At 39.4% G+C, this 22,994-nt stretch overlaps 1 non-coding gene across 1 annotated transcript; it reads left to right on the top strand.

Moving 5' to 3' along the window:
• The first annotated feature begins 13,439 nt into the window (after positions 1–13,439).
• LOC123457957 lies at positions 13,440–13,540 on the top strand. The gene has a single exon (XR_006635305.1). It is a non-coding gene; the product is annotated as a small nucleolar RNA U13 (small nucleolar RNA).
• The last annotated feature ends 9,454 nt before the right edge of the window (positions 13,541–22,994 follow it).

Below are 22,994 nucleotides of genomic sequence, written 5' to 3'. Positions count from 1 at the left end.
GGTGCTCAGATCACGTGGGTGTATTCATTTTCCTTTCCTTGATTTTGTACTTCCCTAAATAAATATAACAATGCAATAATTATCCTTCTTAGTCTTTAAAAACAATAGAGAGAAAAAGGTAGAGAGAGAATTGGCATGCCAGGGCCTCAGAAGCTGTGGCCATTGAACGCCAGATGCTTGCGCCACCTTGTGGACACATGCGACCTCGCGCTTTCCTCACCTGGCTGCCTCTGGCTTACTGCGGGATCTAGAGTGGAACGCGGAGCTTTTCAGGCAAGCGCCTTAACCGCCATCTCTCCAGCGCGTTCTGAGTCTTATTTTACCCAATTCTTTTGTTAAAAACAGACACGAACTAAGGGTTTGGGGTTCAGGGACTTTCCTGGATTCTCTACAGACCCCCAATCCAGGGTATTTTCATAGGTAGTTGTCAGCATTTGAAGGTCCCTCACATGATGGAATTTGGGGGGAAGTTAGTCACGTTGTCTCTCATATGTGCATCTCAACTTTGAATATTCATATGTTTATAAATAAGGGGATGTGAGACTGAGTAGGGGCTATGGTTAGAGACAGGGGATCGCGAGAGGAGCAAAGACAAAAGGAAACATGTAGTGTGAAGTCTGAAAGGAGGTGAAGTTGGATGGGTGAAGTTCAACTGGGAAGATGAAACAGGGAGGGAATGGAGAAGGAGGGAGGAAGGGGAATAAATTTATCTTGAGATACCATAATGAAATCTAATTCTTTGTAAGCTAATAAATATTTTTTTAAAATACTTCCAAAACGGGAAGAAAACAAAATACAAAACCACAAACAATGATTAAGGGACTTTTCAGAAAGCAAGGTGTGAACATTGCCAGTGGATGCCAGACAGCAGTTATTGGGTCCCTGGCATGAAATCTCCTTCAAGTGACAGTGGCAGCCAGGCATGTGGCATGCCCATGGCAAAGCCCGAGAGTGCGGCGGCTCATCTGGATATGGTCACGTCCAACTAAGCCAGATGTGCTGAGGCTCTGTATAGAGGAGGACCTGGCAGAAATGGTCATGGCATTTACACACACACACACACACACACACGAGTATATATTTATAATGGGCAGCAGGTGAATGAAGAGCTGACTCTTATAACCCCATGAGAGGGAAGGATACTCAGAAGGAGCTATGACAAAATGTTACTGAAATGAACATTCACAGCTGAGAATCTGACCACAGTATCCATCACACGGATTCCACATAGGACTGTCACATCCAGTCCCTCCTGGCAAGCTACATTACAAAATGGGAGCTGTGTGATCTAGAAGAGTGCTGAACCTAAGGAGAGTTATGGCTCTGACCGGGAATTGTCATAGCAAAAGACTAAATTATCTGACAGTTTTGCCACAGATAGCCCAACGAACTATGTTTGCAACAAAATAGGAATAAAAGGGGGAAAAATGGCACAATTGCTGGGCAGACAGCCCCATGTTAGCTGTAACAGAAAAGAGACAGGCCCCTGAGAGCCCATTAATCAATCTGCTAGAGACATTATTGCCACAAATTGGAAAATCTACACCAAGCATCACTTCTCTTTATCAAGGAGCAACAAGCCAGTGTAAAAAGGTACATACTCTATTTTGGGTGTCACAGAAAATGAATTTGTGTCTATAGAGCCAGGTAGAATTAATTCTGCAGGAAAAAAAATTAATAAGTAGTTTAATACTTAAGCTGACAATAATCATTGAGATATTTTGGAGGCCAGAAGAGAAACTTTAAATCTGAAGGTATAAAAGAAATTCATTTTTAAATGGGTAAAATTTTACATTGTGGGAACAAAATTTTCATCAATTTGCTAACAGCCTACTGCTAAATTACAGAACATATAAACAGATGTTTGTATGCATTTGGAAAAGTCAGACACATCCGTTTCAATGTAGCAAAAGCCTATTTAAGATAAGTGTGACAAGCTATCTTCCTTTTAGGTTAGTAATATTGATAATTACCATAGTTATGTAAACCATATAGAAGTGTAATATGCAAACAAAATTTGAGGGACAATATAAATATGGTGAATATGTTATTTTTTGGTTTTGAAGTTAAAATGAATTATGAGTAAAACAAGGCTTTTTTTTTTTATCAAAAAGTCAACACTGAGCAGGGGTGATGGCTAAGTGGATACAAGCTTGCTGCCTGATGACAGAAGTTCAGCTCCCCTAAACTTTCACTGAGCCTGATGTAAGGAGCAAACACTTCTGTAATCCCGATGTAGCCAGCGGCGTCAGTCCCCAAGCTTACAGGCCAGTTCAAAGTTTTCAGCAGTAAACAAGACAGAAATCTTCTCAAAGTGTGTGAAAGGCCAAAATTGATGTCCTGAGGTTTTCCTGTGACCTCTAACATGCATTGTGGCATGAACATGCCCATACTTACACACAGCACACATACACATACACACACTTACACGAAAACTAATGTTACCAATGAGTCTAGACTACCCTCTAAGTACTTTAAACTAATTTTGTTCTTTTCTGTCCTTCACGAAAAAGGGCCAGTGCTTGTACTTTTCATGCATTCTTTCATAGGCTTTGCCTACTTATGTACATGTATGTATACTCAGAAGCACAAGGAATAAATAATATAAATTTTAGTATACTTGAAAGCACAGTATCCAATTATTTTAGACTTGAGAACTGCACGCATTTCTCATTGCATAACAAGATATAACTTGCTATTTTACTGAGTTCTGCATAATATTCCATTGAATAAGGTGTCACTTTATTTTAGTTAGAATGCCATAAGGCCTGTTTCTTCAAATTTTTGTGAGTGAATCAACATTTTTTTACAGACAAGCCTCTTTAGTAGCCCAGCATTTACACTTGGATGATGTGTCTGTGTTTCCTTTTGAGAACTATTCAGTTCCTTGATGTTTAGTGACTTATTCTTAGAAAGTTTTCACTGCTTATCATGTTGAAGATCCTTACTTACCAATTTATTCTTGTTTCTTCTCTTCTAATCTGTTATGAGTAGTATGAAAGTGCAGGATAACTTCAGAAACCCAACTATTCCAGAATCTATGATGTTCAAAGTGGCTAAAATATTCCTCAAATTCAAGATTTGGGAATATATTTGATATTTCCATTTGCCTATAAATATCAGAGACAGGATACAACTCTGTAGTACAACTTCATTCATTGGTTGGTGCATGGATTCTTTTTATCACCCCAATTGGGTTGTATGGAGAGCTTTCCTAACACTAGGTTCTATTCTAGTCTATGGAGATGCAACAATGCAGATGCGTAAGTCCTTGCAGCACTGACTCTCAGGTTGAGGGTTACCAAAAATCAGAAATAGCAATAATGCTGTGAGGGAAATTAAATAAGAAGCGAACATGATTGTGAGAAGAAGTAACAATGCTCAACTAATAAAAATAACACTATACTTGGGCTAAGGACTATGTCCACCAAATTCTCCCTAAATTAATAAGGCTTATCCCATTTAACCTGTGCTGACTTCACTCTGTTGGAGAATCTGTTTTTCTATTTTAGAAGGTAGCAAGACCTAAGGAGATGAACCATCTCCTCACACTTCAGCTCAGCCCCAGCTGAGACCACAGAGGAACTGGAGAGATGAGCAAGATGGCGGCTTCTATGGTGAGACTGACGTTTAGTGCCAGGGTGAAGGGGACAGACACTGTGTGTACTCAAAAAATACAAAAGCAGAGATCCAGAGGTTCCTAAGAGCTCAACACTGAAGTAGACTTAAAAGACACCCAACACCACTTAAGGAATTTTGTGGAAGAGGAGGAGGAATGATTGTAAGAGCCACAGGTTGGTACATAATGCCCAGAGGCACTGCCTCTCCCCCATAAATGACTGCTGCTCCCACAATGCATAACCCATAACCTAATAGGGAATACCTGAAACCCCACTGAGGAGGATCCCAGCAGAGTGGGGTCAGGGACAAGGGAAAGGATGGCATTAACACATGATGTTTCCATACTAGGTACATTCATAATTAATAAACAAAAAATTAAAAAACTATAATTTTGCCTAAGATGCAAAGATACTTTTTAAGTATATTTGTTAATGGGACTTAATTATATCTACTATATTTTCATTATATTTATTCATTACAATGAAATATATTTATTAATCCACCTTACCCCAAAAGCTCAGTGGAGGAGGTTTTTTTTTTTAACCTTTCTTTTATAGAATTGGAACCACAGAGGAAAGGTAGCTGTGAAGGTCCTTCAGCTTGTAAGAATCTGAGAAACGTTACAGGAATAGTCTCTTGAAAAGGTAACATTTGATCTACGGCTCCAGTGGTACAATTGGTTAGCGTGCGGTACTTATACGAAAAGGTAACGTTTGAGCTGAGGTCAGGCAGAGAAGTAACCCATGGAAGTCAAAGCGAAGATCAAGTAGAGTTTTCTTGCAAAATGTTTGATCTATTTGTGGGACAGAAAGGCCATTATGAACAAGTTTCTGGAAACTTCCTTATATAAAAAAAAATCCCATTGAGTAATTTTGTGGCATTGTATATCCTGCATGAAGTCATGATGTGATACATGAGGTCTCTCAATGAAGAGTATTTCTATGCTTCTCCATGGTAGCTTGGAAGTCTCTGGAACCTCTGAGGAAATGTAGAACATGGAGACCCCTGTGCTGTCTCTTTAAGATGCAGGTTTTAGGAGGGTATCAGCGAAATCATGGATATTCAGATTTATGTGAAGCAGGATCCCCTCAGGAAAGAGTTATATAATTCAGCGCAGCTTTAAACAGCTTCTTATTTTTGAATGTGCCTAATAGATCCATGGCAATGCGAAAGGCAGTTATTGATATCACGCCTCTAGGCCTGATGTCTCCCCTTGGCTTAGTCAACTTTGACCAATTCATCAAATAAAGAAATAGAAATATGTTATTAAACTTGTGGATGGCAGAAAGCTATGATTAAATACTAATAGAGAATGACAGAATCAGAATTGATGTGAATTAAGTAGACTGCAATTAATACTGCTACTTGCAGTATATACTCTAAATGAAAACTGTAATCTGTGTGTTAAGCTTAAATGCATACATGCAGATGTATGTGCATGTGTGTGTGTGTGTCTATGATTTGAACTGCATGCCTGGTCAACCTGCCTACCTACCATTTGAATGAAAGATCCTGTTGATGAACGAAGGAAGGGCACTTTAGATATAAGAGCTAGCTTTGTCTTATCTCTCATATTTCTTGACATATAGAAACCCTGAGTACAGTTAATATTTTTTTGAATTTGGGAAGCTTCTAGTCATCCTAAATACCATGAACTCTAGGAAATTTATATTCCTACCTTGACCTTTAAACTTGTCAAAATTGTCATAACAGATTAGGAGAGAGAGAGAAACACCGATCTCTCAAGATAAATGTCAAGCAAGAACCACTGGTAGGAAGATAACGTCCCGGATCCCTCACAAGGGCTGAGCCATCCCTAGTTCATTATGAGAAGCTGTGGTTAGGAAAGTCTGAAAAGTGCCACAGAGGAAGTAAGCATTCTGGAATATAGACTTTATGTGGAGGTGAATAATCTGAAGAAACAGAGGAAAATTTACCCTGGAAGAGAAAAAGTGAAAGTCCAAAGTCATTCAGCTATTTGAAAGCTGTTGGGTCATACAAGGTACAGAATTTAGAACAAAGGACAATGGTTAAATCCTAGACTCAGTGCATTTTGTTTGCCCAATGTTAACCTACATAGTGTTTCTGATTTGAATTGTTTTCTTTTTATTCTCCTTAGAGAACCAATGAGGTCATTAGGGTTACTCAGAGAGCAGAATGAGGGGTTGCTTGTAGGTGCAAGGGTTGACTCAAATGTAGCCATAACATGAGAAGTCTCATCCCATTGTGGATGAGAACCTCCCCATAGCTGCTTCCGCACAAAGGCAACTGTGTCACCAGAAAGCCACCTCAGCCTAGGGGACGACTCACGGAAGCTGCATCTATAAAGCACACTACGTCACTTGCATGAGTTGAATTCTTTGCCACCATTGAAAATCTGAAATTTTTTTGCATATGAACCTGCATTCTTTGGCTTTCTTGAAGGATTAAAAAGTATATTCACACTCTGCCATGTTTTTCCACAATACCCTTTGGTCTGTTAGCTCCTCTGAAATATAAACATATATTTGATTTTAGCTCATCAACTCCCCCACCAATCTTCATTTCAGTTACAATGTGTGGCCTTGTATATAACCAAGTAATTCGTATGCTTATCCATACAGCAGAACCAGAGGTTTTAGTGAGGTATATTTCCATTAAAAAAAAGGAAAGAAAAAATAGATTTGCCTACCAATGGGGTGAGATTCCTTAAGAGTTTGTAAACTTACTGATATTAGAAATACCAAGGAAGACTATGGAAGACTTGTACAGTGGGCCAGGTCTGTAATTTGGCTGCATGATCAAGACAATCCTTTCCCATGGTCCTTTCCCAAGTCAGAACACAGGGAGTGGAGAGAAAAGGAAAAACAAAGATGAGAGAAGAGGTTAGAGAGAGTGTATAAACACCATCAGGACATAAGGAGAAAAATAAATAACTTAGGTAAGGGTTGCCAGGAGTTTTGAGGGACTAGTGGGAACAAATGAAACTCTAAATGATGACTCCTCGCTTCTGAGTCAGCCACAAACATATCTCTAATGAATGCAATTAAATGAGGTGCGTCCCAGGCAGCTGTCCTAGTCCATTATGTGGTCAGCTGAAAAAGTGTGGAAGCAAGTTTCCTTCCTGTGGAAAACACCAGCATCAGCCCCTGAAGCGTTGGTGTCTCAAAGGTCTCAAATCAATTTAGTGGAGGTATTTATAAAATATGCTTGTCAAATCAAGTGTGGCCTAGGATGGATTAAGTCTGATCTGTTTTTAATCATTATAATTACCAAACTGTTTTGTGCATTGCATGTTCTCCTTAATCATAAAAGCAACCAAACATGAAGGCAAATAGATTCAATTTATCTGAGCCTTTTCTTTATTTCTTAGTCCTTCGAGGACTCTGCTGTTCCAGGTCTTTATCATCAGTTGTCAATAAACTTTGTTCATAGCTGAAAAAGTAAAGAAAGTAACATCTCTATTTAGAGATTGGATGTCTATGCAAGTTTATAGAAAGGTAGGAGAAAAAGGGAAGGAAAGACAATTCTCAAAGCCGTCATCTCATCATTCCTCTGTGTTGTGTACAGTGTACATACTACAAAGATGCTCTTAGATTTAAAAGCAATAACCATTTAGCATGCTCACTTCCTCTTTTCCTCTCTTTAAGATTAAACATGCAATTGTGAGAAAAAAACACAGCAAAGTTCTGACATTTTTCCCAAACTGTCGTTAAGATTTGTAAATATTTTCACTAAGTCCTTTTTGTATAAAGCATCATCAGGGACCTATGTTAAAAATAGAAAATTTTGGTTTTTCTTTAGACCCTGAGAAAGTAGATTGTCAGAGAGTGTGGCCTGAGAACTTACATCTGAAGCAAGCAAGAGAAGAGAGTCTGATCCACATAGATCACATAGATAGAAATGTGTCAGAGCTGTTTTCTGTTTAGAAACCACCCTCACTTCTGTGTGGGGTGTTAGGGTCATTGCAAATAGTAATGTGGATTTTAGTTGAAGGATTCCTGTAGTGTGTTATGGATGCTCAAAACTCTGAAATTAAGAAAAAAATCTCAGTTCTTGTTATTCTTAGTAAATTTATTCTTTGAAGTTTGATATGGGGGAGGAGGTGAATAGATGTTATTTAAACCTTAAAAGATTTCCTTACCAGGCAGGATGCTGTGATGACCACTAACCTGTACCATGTCTGCACCCGGAAAGCTTGTTCTGAATCCACGTGAAGGGTGACTTGGGAAAACTCTTTCCCCATCTCTCATCATAGTATTCAGGAAATAAAAGGTGTTTTTCTTTTTTCTCATGCGCATTCTCTCTCTTCCTTTTTTTTTTTTTTTTGTTTAATTCCAGGGCAGGGAATTGAGTACCATTCAGCAGTACTGAAAGTAAGGAAGAATTATGACCCAAGTAGTAAAGCTTGATGGATGATTTGGGAAAGGCCAGTTGGCATTTTTATTTACCCTTTCCCATAACAGAACAACAAGAGGACACTCATTCAACTGGGAGAATCAAAAAGCAGCACATTCAAAACAACTGATAGGAAACTTCACCACAGATAATGAGCTCAGGACAGTGGCTACAGATTATCAAGGGAGATGATGGAGGCAATTAAATATTTGTGGGTGAATAATGATAGCATTTCACAACTCAAGTAGGTAGAGAAATAAACTCTCTCATTCTAGGTAAAGCTGGCGTCTTTTCCTTTAAGCAGTATCTATCTTGCTACTTGAAAAGAGGAAGTTGATCTACAACTGAATACAAAGCTCTGCTTTGCACTCAGAAAAATGACAGAACAGGATGCTCTTACTCAGCATCATTAAGCCTATGAGGAGAATGAGGCTATATGGGAGGCTCGGAGACCAAGTCATACTCATTTGGAGATTGGCTGGAAATGGCTCCTGAGGCTCAGCATGTTGTGGTACTTACAGCTGAGACTTATTACCACTGTGCAGCCCAACACTAAGGATCCAGAGCTGCAGCTGAAGATGAAAACTACAGCCAGAATCTGATGGAGTTCCTGGGCTGGATTCCTGGGCTGTCTTTCCCCTAGTAAGGTTCACACGGAGCAAGCTATTTCCTCAGTAATGAAAATGAAACAACTTATGTGCAGTGTTTCTGTCCAAGAATGTCTGTTAGAAAATCAGTATCTGAGGGTTCTACTGGGGACTAGCCCCAAAAGCACTATGCTGTTTCAATGCACCAGTGTTGTAGACTCCCAGAGATAGAGCAGGTGTTCAGCAGAAATCACATTATTTGCACAGTCTTTTAATAGTGATTTACTTTTCTTAGCTCCTGACTGGTAACACCACATGAGCCATGTTCTCAGGGGCCAACCAAGGGCCAACGTTATAAACAAGTCTTTCTAGGGTGCCGTGGTCTTAGATCTCGTTATGTCAAGAATTTTCTCTGCAAAAGTAGATAATGAAGCAAGCTATGAAGACTGGGGGATTAAATGGTCTTTTGGATGGAACTGGATGGAACCAGTGTTCATCATTGTAGATATCACGCTGTGAGAAAGCCGCTAAACGGAAAGAGAACAAATCATTCCTATTGCTCCAAGGCATGGATGAGCACTGGACAATCCGTTTCGATAAAGCCTTGTTTTCTTATCTTGCCCTTTTATCACTGCCCTATTCAGTTCCCTGCATGAAGCATTTGGAGCCTGATGCTGACATTAATTAAGCTCAAAAATGAGAACAATATAGAATCTTCTGTGATTCTGTGCTAACACTTGTCCACTTATTTGTTGCTTCCTTATGGTAGAAACAATATGCTTTCTCTGAAAGGCGACCTTTGAAATTGCCAGATATACCGCCATAGAATCACAGACATGTTATTCTTCTTGACTTTCCAGTTTCCAAATGTAACATGAGTGTCCACGTCTTGGCATTGAAATACAGCTGAATGGACCTATTTCAAGGTTGAAGAAGGAATGCAAGGGAATTGGAGTTAGAGGTAATGCATTTGCTTCCAAATATAATTACAATGGTGGCTCTGTACACTGAGGCAATAAAGATCCATAAATATTTTTTTTAATAATTGCATCTCAATATAAACCATCACTGCTAAATATAAATATATTTATCTGAGTCACATCAGGAGCCCAATCTTGCCATTCCTTAGTAGCTTATAGCATGTCTTATATTCAGTTATAATTCACTGAGAAGTGGTTTATTGAAAATCAATGCATGATTTTTTAAAGAAAAATTTACACTTCCAATTCTATTTCAGGATCTGGATGTCTCAAGCCTAGATTATTCTACGAATCAACTTTATAATCTTCTGTTTCTTAAGACCTACTCATACAGTATATATAATTGCTAAATGAATCTTTGCAAAAACTCTGCTAATGTCTGAGAATCACTCATTAGCGTCTTTCAGCTTGGGAATAAATCTGTAAGTCTTTACCACCGCTATCACTCCTAGTCTGCTGCTAATGTCACGTGCAACTCTATGGCCTATGACAAACGTGTTATAATTGCAAATATAGGAACAAGCCTACTGTCCTACCCTCACTGCTTATATTAACTCTTGCCCATCCTAGAACTTCAGACAGGTGCTATCATTCACTCATCAAGGTCTTCCTTACTGTTTTGATGAAAAGAGGTGTTTTAGGGTCTTTGTAGGGAATTTAGTTTGGATCTTAGATAACTCTTTAAATTATTCCTGCCTTGGACTGGGGAGGTGGCTCAGAGGATAAAGTGCTTGCTTGTTCAAGCTGGAGTCCTCAAGTTTGATCTCAGGATCCCATGTGAAAATGTGTGACACCATGGTAGGCTTCTGTAGTCCTAGTATGGTGATACTAATCTCGTGGTGAGATAGGAGATGGAGAAGAAAGATCCATGAAGATTATATCCACCACAACAAAGAACAAGAAACATGGCTTCAAGTGGGGTAGAATGGTAAGAGGACTGACCCGGAAGTAATCATCTGACCTCCACATCATGCCACACACACACTTGCATTCAGCCACTCATGCACAAACATACACACACAAAAATAACAGTAAATACTTCTATCTCTATGTGTCTTCTGACCTGCTTTGATACTCCACCCGGGAGGTGGCAATATCTCAAGTCTATTGTCACCCTAACACAACATTACAATGGATTCAAGCTATGTCTGCTCTGTCATGAAATTCCACCATGGGAGAATGCTTCTGTATAACTCCCATTTTGATTTGCATGAGCCACAGGCACTCAGCTTTCCAGAGAAATGCATCAGACAGGTTTTTTTTTTTTTTTTTTTTTTTTTTTTTTCCATACTGGATAGGAGCTCTGGGAGGAACTGGATGTCCATAATGATGCAGGAGCAAGGCTGGAATTTGGATGAGCTCAGAATCACAAAGACAGTGGCTCCCAAGTCTTGAGCTATTGTCCACATTTAGTCAAGAATTGAAAATTATGATCCTTGAGAAAGGTAACTTGTGAGGGATTTATTTAGAAAATTAGAGTTGGGGCTATAGAGATGGCTTAGCAGTTAGGCACTATCCTGTGCAGCCCAATAACCCAGATTTGACTCTCTAGAACCCTAGAAAGCAGAATGCACAAGAGATTCATGCACACAAGGTCAAATATGTGCACAATGTGGCACATGCATCTGGAATTTTATTTCAGTGGCTAGAGGTCCTGGTGTGCCAATTTTCTCTCCCTCTCCCTTCCCTCCTCATAAAAATAAAATAAAAGAAAGTTAGAGTGAAAGGGGGAAAACAGGAATTCTCCTAAGCCAAGGGAAATTCTTCCCCTTGGGAGGGAAGAGGAAAAGACAGGAAAAAAAATATCATGTGGAGGCTTGGGGCTTAGGTCCATTTATAGAAAAATTATGCATCCAATTATGATAAGTCCCACTGCCAAATCCAAATGTATATGAAGGATCTTGATTGGTTGTTACACCCATGAGGACTGATGACCCCAGAAAGGTGTTGCTCAAGGTTCTAAGCTCAGGAACAGTTCAAGAAGAATCAAAAAGAAACAGGAAGCTGTTGTTGCTTATTGCCAATTTGGATAAGACTGAATCAAATCGAGGTCTAGTCTTGCCAGGCAAGGTGGCAGCATCCATGTTTCTTCGGGCCAATATGGAGGTTCAAGATTCTTAGGCTTGTTACTCAGACATCAGATCACAGTTACCATGCGTAGAAGAGTTCTAACCTAAGACATCTATTCTGGTAGATGCTCATTCTCCTTTGTAACGCCACTAAAGTTTAAAAAGAGTCTTTTTAAAAAATTTTATGAGAAAGAGTGAGAGAGAAGGACAGAGAGAGAATTTGTGTGCCTGGGCCTCCAGCCACTGTGATCAAACTCCAATGCATGCACCACCTTGTGTGCATGTTCCACTTTGAGGACTTGTGTCACCTTGTGTGTCTGGCTTAATATGAAAGCTGGAGAGTCAAACATGGGTCCTTACGATTTGCAGGCAAGAGCCTTAACCACTAAGCCTTCTCCCCAGCCCTAGAGTTTATCTATATCTATCTATCTATCTATCTATCTATCATCACCATCATCATCTATCTATCTATTTTATTTATTTATTACACAGTGAAAGAGGCAGATAGGCAAAGAAAGAATGCCAGGGCCTCTAACCCATGCAATTGAACTCCAGATGCATGTGCCATCTTGTGTATCTGGCTTATGCAGGTTTTGGGGAATTGAACCTGGGTAACTTAGGCTTTGCAGGCAAATGCCTTAACTGATAAGCCATCTCACCAGTGCCTGACAAAAAGAATTTTAAAGCAAGTCTCTTGGAGTAAAGTCTATGCTCTTCATAATCCTTATAATTATGGCTAAGCTCGCAGTGCTTTCTTTCCTGAGTTACTAAATGAACTCATATCTCACCTTTCACAGGAACTTCATTGCATCCAACAGAGGGGGATGTTTTATTGATTTTATTGCTTCCATATGTGACAGGAGGGGAGAGATTCACCTTTCCCTGGGTACTCAGTAGAGGTCATGCCCTACTAAAATCTGTTAAAATGATTATTAGTGCTAAAGATGAGTTCTTGAAGTGTAAGCATTCTTTCTGTTCACTTTCCTGTAAATAGCATAGGTACTGGGAATGGGGCCACACGACTTCCTAAGCAGCAGCTGATAGACTCTCTTTGCTACCCAGCCTGCCTTCAGCAAAGAGACTATCAGTTTAAAAGCAACAGGACAGCATGAGCTGTCTCTACTACTCTGTAGATACCTCAAGACAAAGACACAAAGACTGCAGTCCTCGCTCCTAAGGGCTCAACCCCAGTTAGAGCTGTTTAAAACACTCAGTACCACTCTTTTTTTCCTATCAAAATCCTTCATGAGATCTAAACTACCCTGCCACTATTTCTTCCTAGACTAGAGGAGGAGCACATGCGCTGGTGGTTAGCGGACTGAGTGCTAAGACTAAAAGGCAGGGCTGTGATCGACCTGAACAACGGGCTTTGATTGGTCCAAACACCTCTGCTTCGGCTGTATAATCAGGCTGCCCAGGATGGTTCAGTGAGTCTGCTAGAAGACTCTCTATCTTTCGCTGTCCACCCTTGTGTTGCAATAAAGGGCTTTTTGTTTTCTTTTTGTTGAATACTGTCAGTAGTTCTTGCTGAACTGGAAACACAAAGATAGAAGCAGTAGAAACAGCAGAAAAAAAAAAAAAAAGGCCACAACAGTAGAGTCAGCAGAATGACAAGGCAGCACAGTGGCAGTGACAGCTGACCAGGCATTAGGCTGAAGTACGAGAAAAAACAGCCAGAGAGCTTGCAGTTCAACAGTTCACCAAAGGCTTGGTCAGGAGAGCCAACAAATCATACACACACACACACACACACACAATCAACAGAGTGAATGCTTCTTATCATAAACATTAAAAAGTTGCCAGTGATACTATGGTTGTTTCATAAATGTTATGACTGGGTATACATGCTTTTGAGTGACATATGACTTCTACAATCCATGTTATGTCACCACATTACCATCTGACCTGAAAAAATATATTTATCTGCTGCATAAAAACTATGCATATCTGAGGTCCATGAGGTGTTTTGATATATATTGTACAGTGCTCAAGTTAGGCTAAGCACAACTTTCTACCAATTGTGCATGGTAAAAAATAAAAAAATTCACAATCCTCTTTTCTAGCATATACATTTATCTATCTATCTATCTATCTATCTATCTATCTATCTATCTATATGTATATACATACATATATATATATATATATATACACATCCATATACATATGCATATACATATACATGTACAAATATATATATATATATATATATATACATATATATATATATATATATATTGCATAATTGCTATCTATAAAACATTCCAAATAGTTATCTTGAGCAAAATTAACAAAACTAGATACATCTCACTGTCTGACTTAAAACGATATATACTTCAGGGCTGGAGAGATGGTTTAGTGGTTAAGTGCTTGCCTGTGAGGTCTAAGAAGGCCAGTTTGAAGCCCAATTCCCTAGGACCCATGTTAGCTGGATGCACAAGGGGGCATGCTGGGTTCTGAAAGGCCCAGGCGTGAGGTCTAGTGGAACTTCCTGAGCCTAGCTGAAGTTTGGCGACCTGTCTCTGGCCAGCTAGGACTCAGCAAGACGCCTAATGGCTTCTGGCCTGCCACTTCTGCATGGCAATTGTAATTACCCTTTCATAGTTACAGTTTACTATTGCCCTTACCTCTCCCCCACCCCCGTCCTAAAATCCCCACCTTCATCCCCAACATGATATAGGCAACTCTCATAGCAATAAAGCAAGTTTTTTCTGTGAGCTCCTGCTTCGAAAAGACTCCCGACTCAGTGTGGTTTTTCTCCGGTGGCCAGGAGAGGTTTCTGAGTTGTAGTGTGCTCATCTTCCTCCTCAACCCCTAGGGAGGAACCAACAGGCCTGGTCCTTCCCTTAGCACTACCTGCCCGGGGAGGAGCCCCACATCTGTTGCCTAACATGGGGCTCTGGGAACCCGGCAGACTAGTGCCCTGTGAGAGACAGTCATTGAGGAGGTAATCGGTGTGTGTGGGTGAGTGTACCCTCATGAGTTATGAGGCAGTCTTCATAGTTAGTGCACTAAACTTTGCTTCTATAACCTGTACTTACTTGTTGACATCTCTTCATTCCCTTTCTCTTTCCCTTCACCTTTGGTTCATCAGCAGCTTTTGTATTTCTGAACGGGGCCTAGCAAGCTGCATCTGCAGCTTTTATATTTCTAAAGGCTTGTGCTTCTCTTTCTCTGCTTGGGCCTGTGAAGGCAGGCCAGCTTTTTCTGCCATTGCGGAACTTACCCTGGATCTGGAAGCTTCAATAAATATTCCTTCCTCCATAACTGTACTTGGTCTGGAAGTTTATCTCAGCAAACCTAAAGCTGTCTAATGAGCTGAGATGAACCTGACCATGTGGATGTTAATCTTTTGGAAACTTTGTTTTAAAGAAATAGACATGGACTTGGTGCCTACAACTGAAGGTGTCTTCTGGAGTGGTAAGCCAAATTTTATGGACTATTCAGATAAAAGTTTAAAAATACTAACAGACAACATTAAACTTCAAGGCTTGGATTATGAGCTTTCTAAGAGGAAAGAAAGACTACAGAGAACTTCGTTGGAACTGGGCTACTGGCATAAGGGCTGGCTGCGTCCTGCTGCCCAGGCCCAAAGAGTTTAATCAGGATGAAATTTGTCATAGACTGATTTGCTTAGTTAGGGATATTAGATTAAGAGATTTAACATTTGTTTATTTTTTTTTTGTTTTGTTTTGGTTTCTTGAGGTAGGGTTTCATTCTAGCTCAGGCTGACCTGGAATTCCCTATGGAGCCTCAGGGTGGCCTAAAACTCATGGTAATCCTCCTACCTCCACCTCCTGAGTGCTGGGATTAAAGACGTACAATACCACACCTGGCTGAGACTTAAGATTTTAAACTAAAAAAACCTCAAACAAGTTAAAATTACAGGCAGGCACTAAGACAAATTTTAGGTTATGGTGGTTCAGTTTACATTGTTTTAATCTCTCCTTGCTATGCCTTATACCAGTTAAAAATGTTTACTCTGTGCCTTTATATGTTAGAAGTGTTTAACTTGTTTAATTTTACAAATCTTAATATCTTAAATTGGTCAACACTGTGGAGACCTTTAAAATTAAGCTGAGTACAATTTATAATAAATAATAGTTATAAATCTATTGGGAGCCAGGGGTGGAATTTGGTAATTTAAATAGATGGCCCCCCTCCTGGAAGCTTGTGCTCAACCCTCCCTACTGGAAAATGGTGGGCAATCCACCTCCTGGGAGACTGCCACGTGGCCCCCTTGGACTGACCCAAGTAGGGACAAGGGAGAAGTCCACCCTCTTGTGGTGACTGGGCTCACTGACCTTTTCCTGCACCTACTGGGCATCGACACATGCCAGGAAAAAATCTAAACATGCCATTAGTCATATGCTTCAATGTTTCGCCATTCTCAGACTGCCTGATCAAATTAAAACTGATAATGGTCCCTACTTCATAAACAAGGCCTTTGCAGATTTTCTCCAGACCTGGAAAATCTCACATTCCACAGGCATTCCATACAACCCCTGGGGCCAGGCCATTGTTAAAAGATATAATCAAACTCTCAATTCTCAATTACAAAAACAAAAGGGGGAATCTTTACAACCAACTAAAAAAGGCATTATTTACCCTGAATATGGCATTACTTACCCTAAATATTTTAATTTTTTCTAACAAAATGTGGTAATTTAAATAAATGGCCTCCAATATATAGAATTGTTTATCTTAAGGTGTGATGGTGGTTTTCAGATTTCAATCTAAAATCTAAAACACAAAATGTGCCTAGCAGGAGTTCCTAAAGTGTGCTGTGGCTTTTGGCTTTAGGCTTGTACTTTTAATGTCTAACTATCCTTCATACTCACAGCTTTAAAGTAGCTCCTGAGAAAGTTCAAACTGTATCTCCCTTTAAGATCTTGGACTTGATCTTTACCCTAGATACAGTTTCACCTGTTAGACACTCTATATACTAGAATTAAAAGTTAGAACTCATTTGGAGTGTCATGTAGATTTTCAATGGATTTGTGTTACTTCTAAAAAATATAATAACAGTCAACACTGTTGGGAAAATACATTTAAGAGATATTTGACACAATGATAATATTTCCTTAGATCTAATTCAGTTACATTCAGAGATTTTGTCTTTGCAAATTAATCATCTTACTTTTGATGCAGCTAAAGCTGCTGATGACTTAATATCTGCTTTTAAGTCTTCCTTGCCTAGATATAATTCTCTCACTTCTTAGGTAGGAAGCTTTGCTACTACAGGTGTTTGTCTTTTGCTCATTCTGTGTCTGCTGCCCACACTCGTTAAATGCCTTTTGAGATCCATTATGGATATCCGTACAGAAGTACATGGATTACAGCTACAGCCTGACCCCGGCTTCCTGAGACATTATCTTAAAGCCCCTGCAGAAGCTGGTGGTCAAAGATGGGTAAGATTCTCTTGAGTTAGGTCAACCTAAGACAGGGCATGAATGATGGAATTCATGTACCAATGACAGGTAAGGCCTAAATATCATAGAGGACAACCTAAAACAGGCACAGTCTTTCTGCACCAAGGCCCACAGGGGCATAGTACATAAAAATAAAATAATAATAAATAAAAAAGGGGAAATTGTCTAAAACCATTTGGCTGTCCTTGTATCCATAGCTGCGGGCCATTTGACAGCAAGACTTTAGCACCTACATGTAAGCAAGATTATACACATTCAGTGTTACTGATAAGAGCTGGCCATTCCTTAATATTTTGGTTTATATTGCTGAGATCAAAGGGTTCATTTGTTTCCCAACCTTTGTACTGAGAAGTGATTAAAATACAAAAACTCCATAACAAAAAGAAGTTTTTTGATAGAAACTTATGTAAAGCTCATGGAATTTTTGTCCATGAAAAAACTTGGTAAAAAGTTTGGGTACCATCAAGAGACCTAAAATATTTGTTCCAAGAAGAGGACACTGGCAATCACTTCTCTAGGGAGTGTCCCGCCCCTGAGGACTATTTCTAAAATGGTCCTTCACCCTGCTAACCTAAGTAACTCCCTCCTTTGCAGAGGATTGCTGGCTTTGCTTCTGATTTGGGCCTCTCTGGCTGCTTGCAGTACAATTTCCCATACAACCTTAAAAAATTGCTCAGCCACCTTAATCTCAGATGTAGATATCATTCCTGGAAGCTAGATTCCCTGGCTGAGGTAGTCCTACAAAACAGGAGAGGACTAGACCAACTAATGGCTGAAAAGGGAGGCTTATGTTTGTTTTTACAGGAAAAAATGCCACTTTTACACCAATAAATCGGGAATCATCCAGGCCAAGTTTAAGAGGCTCCAGGAAGACTTGGAAACGAGGCAGTGGGACCTCCAGGACAACCCACTGCGGACGGGCTTACATGACTTCTTACCCTACTTTCTCCCTCTACCTGGACCCCTCCCCCTCCTTCTCCTTCTCCTTCTCCTCACTGTCAGGCCTTGTATAATTAACAAAATTACACAGTTTATTCACCAGTGGCTAGAGGCAATAAAACTTCATCAGGTCGAAATACATTACCACAGGCTGGCAACTCAGGAATTAAGTTCCTCAGATGACCCACTGCCACCTCCCCTGCCCTCCATGTGACCAATGATAGGTAAGATCCCCAGAGGGGGACAACCTAAGACAGGGGCCATGGTGACTAATGCTCTTATAAAAACCAAAGGGGGAGATGTTGGGCTCTGAAAGGCCCAGGCATGAGGCCTAGCGGAACTTCCTAAGCCTAACTAGTTTGGAGACCTGTCTCTGGCCAGCTAGGACTCAGCAAGATGCCTAATGGCTTCTGGCCTGCCACCTCCACGTGGCAATTGTAATTACCATTTCAATAGTTACAGTTTACTATTGGCCCTTACCTCACCCCCCCACCCCATCCTAAAATCCCCACTTTTGTCCCCAACATGCTATAGGCAATTGCTCATAGCAATAAAGCAAGTTTTTTTTTTTTCTGCAAGTTCCTGCTTTGAAAAGACTCCTGACTCAGTGTGGTTTTTCTCTGGTGGCCAGGAGAGGTCTAGGTTGTCTACACTCATCATCCCCTGAACCTCTAGGGAGGAACCAGCAGGCCTGGTCCTTCCCTCGGCACTACCTACCTGCTGGCAGTGCCCAGCCGGGCCGCACACATCCGGAGTTCGTTTGCAGTGGCTGGAAACCCTGGCACGCTCATTCTCTCTCACTCTCTTTCTCTCTCTGCTTCTTTCTCTGTCTGTTGCTCTTAAATAAATAAGTAAGTAAGTAAATAAATAAATAAATAAAATAAAGGCCAGTCTGTTGGGGTTGCATCAAAAATAAATAAATAAAAACAGAAAAATTTATGTATACTTCAAAGTTACAGTAAGCAAAGAAAATGGGATATACAAATGAATGGAAAACATTTGAATGCTCAGAAATAATGCAGTCCATGGAGAGCCAACTGATAACTGTTTTTTGTTTGTTTGTTTTTGGTACTGAGGAGTGGTGGCAAAGTCTTGCGTGTGCTATGCTAGAGCTCTCTGCTACTGAGCAATATCCCCAGTCCTACTGCCAATTGATTTTTCACAAAAGTGCACTAGAGAAAGTACAGTCCTTCCAATGAATAATATTAGCAGAAAAAATAGTCTCCTAACTTCTCCAGTTATAAAAATCAAATAAAATGGATAAAATATGTAAATGTTACATCAGAAAAGAGAAAAGTACTAAAAGAAAAATAGGGGAATGCTTCAGGATATCACAAAGGGCAAGGATCTTTTTTTTTGGTGGGGGAGAACCCCTAAAAGCAAGGTGAAAAAAAAGCAAAAATAGACAAATGAAATTACATCAAACCAAAATACTTCCCTGTAACAAAAAATATCATCAGAAAGAAGAGACAACGTACCAAGTGAGAGAAAATATTTCCAAATTCAACATCTGACACAGGACAAATACCCAGGACATATAAATAATTCAACATGTCAATAGCAAAGAAATAACATTATGTGATTAAAGATGGGTAATAGGGCTGGAGAGATGTCTCAGTGGTTAAGATGCTTGCCTGCAAAGCCTAACCACCTGTGTTCAACTCCCCAGGACCCATGTAAAGTTGGATGCATAAAGTGGCACATTCATCATGAGTTTGTTTGCAACAGCTGGAGGCCCTAGCACACCCATTCTCTCTGTCTGTCTCTCTACTCTCTATCTCTCTCTGCTTGCAAATAACCAAGTAAAAATATTTTTTAGAAAAGAATAGGTATCAGACTTTTTTTTTTTCAAGGAATGCACACAAATGGCCAACAAGTATGTGCAAATGACTCAGTGTCTTCTGAAAATTTCAAGTTTTCATAAGTATTATAAAACATTCTTAATATTATCATATTATTAAAGTGTAGTTGCACTTTAAGCTTATGAATCAACAGCACTTACCTCTTCAAAATGCCTGGGACTTTTGTGTTTCTTGTTTAATAAACCAGGTTATGACATGATTATTTGTTTGTGTTTGGGTGTGGAGGGTTCCACATGCACATGCATGCTGATGTGCATAGAGGTCAAGGAATAACCTCATGTATAATTCCTCCAGTGTCATTCTAGTTTTTCATTGTTGTTACTTGTTTGATGGCTTGGAACAGTGCCTCAGAGCTCACCAAACGGGTTAGCCTGACTGTGCAGTGACCCCTGCAGATTTACCTGTCTCCACTGCTAGTACCTGTGCATGCCACCATGCTCTGTTTGTTTTCATATGTTCTCAGGATCAAACTCGTGTCCCCACATGAGTGGGCAAACACTTTGCTGACTGAGCTTTCTCCCCAGCCCAGCATGTGTATAAAATACACACACACACACACACACACACGTGTGTGTGTGTGTGTGTGTGTATGTGTGAATAATCAATAAAAATTTCTGAAATTTTATAGAACTGAATATGGAAACATATGACAATTATTTCTTTATTGATCCCTTCATAAATCTGATAGCATTTCCAGATTGCATCACTAAGTATCCATGACAACAATCTCCCATTCTTTCGTGGTTTCATTAATAACGTTCTAAGCCAAGGATTACATTTGTAATTGCAGTGACATTTCTCTATCTACAGCAGAATTTTCAAATATAAACTATGTAAGTTTTTGTTTGACTTGCAGTTTTAAACTTCACTTTCCAGTATATGTTGAAATGGTCTACAATGTCTTAACAAATAGGAACATCATTGGCAAGTCAGGAATATTTCACTAATATATTCTTCAGAATAACTGCATTCTGTAAGAAAATTATCTTGTTATAGTAGAAACACAGTTTTTTAAGCCCTGAAACTTCAGTATTTGGTGATTTTTTTGATAGTGGTGAAGGTGTTTTATTTGTGTGTGTGTGTGTGTGTGTGTGTGTGTGTGTGTGTGTGTGTGTGTGAAAGTGCATGCATAAACACATGCTCACATGTGCATATGTTTGTGTGTGCAGGTGCCCACATGCCATTGCATGTTTGTGGAGGTAAGAGAATAATCTTGGGTGTTGGTCCTTAGTGTCCATCTAATTTAGAGGCAGGAACCCTCATAACCTCTGTGCAAAAGCTTCCAGGAGTGTCTCCTGTCTCCAGCTCCCTTCCCCACATTGGGAGTAGACATGCTGGCCCTACTGCGTGCATCTAGCCTTTAAGTGGGTTCTGAAGATCCAAACTCAGGTACTCAATCTTGTTACTTATCCACTGAGCTATCTAGACGCCAGGTTAGTGATAATTTTTACAGTGTAACTCTTTCACTGTAATTTTTTCTCTCTCTCTCTCATCTCAAATTCTTCCCAACAACAATCTATTTTGTGTAGAGGATAAAATAAAATCCTGGTTTATTGTGTTCTCATTTTTTTGTGTGTCCTTCCACCCCCATGAGGACGAGAAAATCTAGAAAAACACACCTGAAGTGCCCCTGCAGGTACTATTGTTGACATCATAGCTTTCATAGAAAATTCTCTGCAGGTATAAACTTAAGCTTGTAAAACAAAAATGCAGACTTCTACTTCTGATTTTCATACCTCTGAAATTATATACTGAAGTTTTTATTCTCACATGCAGTCTGAGAAAACAGGCATCAATATAATTTTCTGGTCAATAGAAAGAAATTTGGTACAGTTCAGATTTACCAATACTAAGTGTTTTTCTTTTTTCCTGAGGAATCATGAGGACATGATAAGCAAAAGCTCAAAATTACAGTTTAATTTTATACACACACACGCACACACACACACACACACGGTATGTATCCTGCTTCTAGTACCCACATTAAAGCAGGATCATTTTGTCAGAAAGGTCTCTCCTGCTGTGTTTCAGAGAGCCCTACCCTACTACTTCTGTAACAGCTGCTTTTGTTATATTTATTGTGATAGATGTTTTTGCCTAGTTCATAAACTTCATTTAGATGGACTCTTAGAATGTGTACTCTTTTATCGGTGGCTTATTTTGCTAAACAATCTGGCTCTGTAGAATCCTGCCTATTGTTGAAAGAAGCATTAGTTTATTCATGTGTACTGCTGAATTGTTACCAATTATGTGGATGTATTACAATTGGTTTATTCATTCTCCAGTTGCTGGGTGTTTGGGATATCTATAGCCTTTAGCTATTTTAATGAAATGCTTACCTAGTCCTTTTATAGATATACTTTTGATGCATACCTCACAGTATAATTGCTGAATGATAAGATGGGTATGTTGGTTTGTGAAAGGACTCACCAGGTTTTTAAATATATTTTTTAAATTTTATTTATTTACTTACTAGAGAGAGGGGGCCAGATAGAGAGAGAAAAAGGATGAGCACAACAGGGCCTCTGGCCACTGCAAGCATGCATCTGGCTTTATGTGGTGAGTGGGGAATCCAACCTGGGTCCTTAGGCTTCACAGGTAGTACCTTAACTGCTAAGCCATCTTTACAGACCCTCACCAGGTTTTATAATAAAAGTTTCTGTACCATGCCACCCTCATGAAACATGAGATTTCTAGTTGTTCTTTCCATACACCTGCCCATCTCTGCAGTTATTTAAATTTTAGCCACTCTGGTAAATATGCACTGTAGATCATTATAATTGTCATGTACTCTATTGATGACTAGGGAAGTTGAATACCTTTTTACATGCTTATTGGCCATTGGTACTGGCCATTTTATGGATTTTTTTGTTAAATAGATCTCCAAATATTTTTTCCCATTTTAAAGCCTTGATTGTTTGTCTTCTTTTTATTGAGTGGCATGTATATTTATATATTGACAATAAAGATGTTTTATTAGATTTGTGCATTATAAATATTGTCTCTTGCCTGTAGCTTATCTTTTTATTTTCTTAATGATGTCTTTCAATGAATGTATGTTTATAAGAATAGAGCAATCTACATGTATTTTAAAATCAGACCTACTTTACTACTGCTAAAAAAAAAT

The sequence above is a fragment of the Jaculus jaculus genome, chromosome 1 (assembly GCF_020740685.1).
Source record: "Jaculus jaculus isolate mJacJac1 chromosome 1, mJacJac1.mat.Y.cur, whole genome shotgun sequence".
Taxonomy (NCBI): Eukaryota; Metazoa; Chordata; class Mammalia; order Rodentia; family Dipodidae; genus Jaculus; species Jaculus jaculus.
Note: the sequence above shows the minus strand (reverse complement) of the source record. Positions and strands in the feature narration are given on the sequence as shown.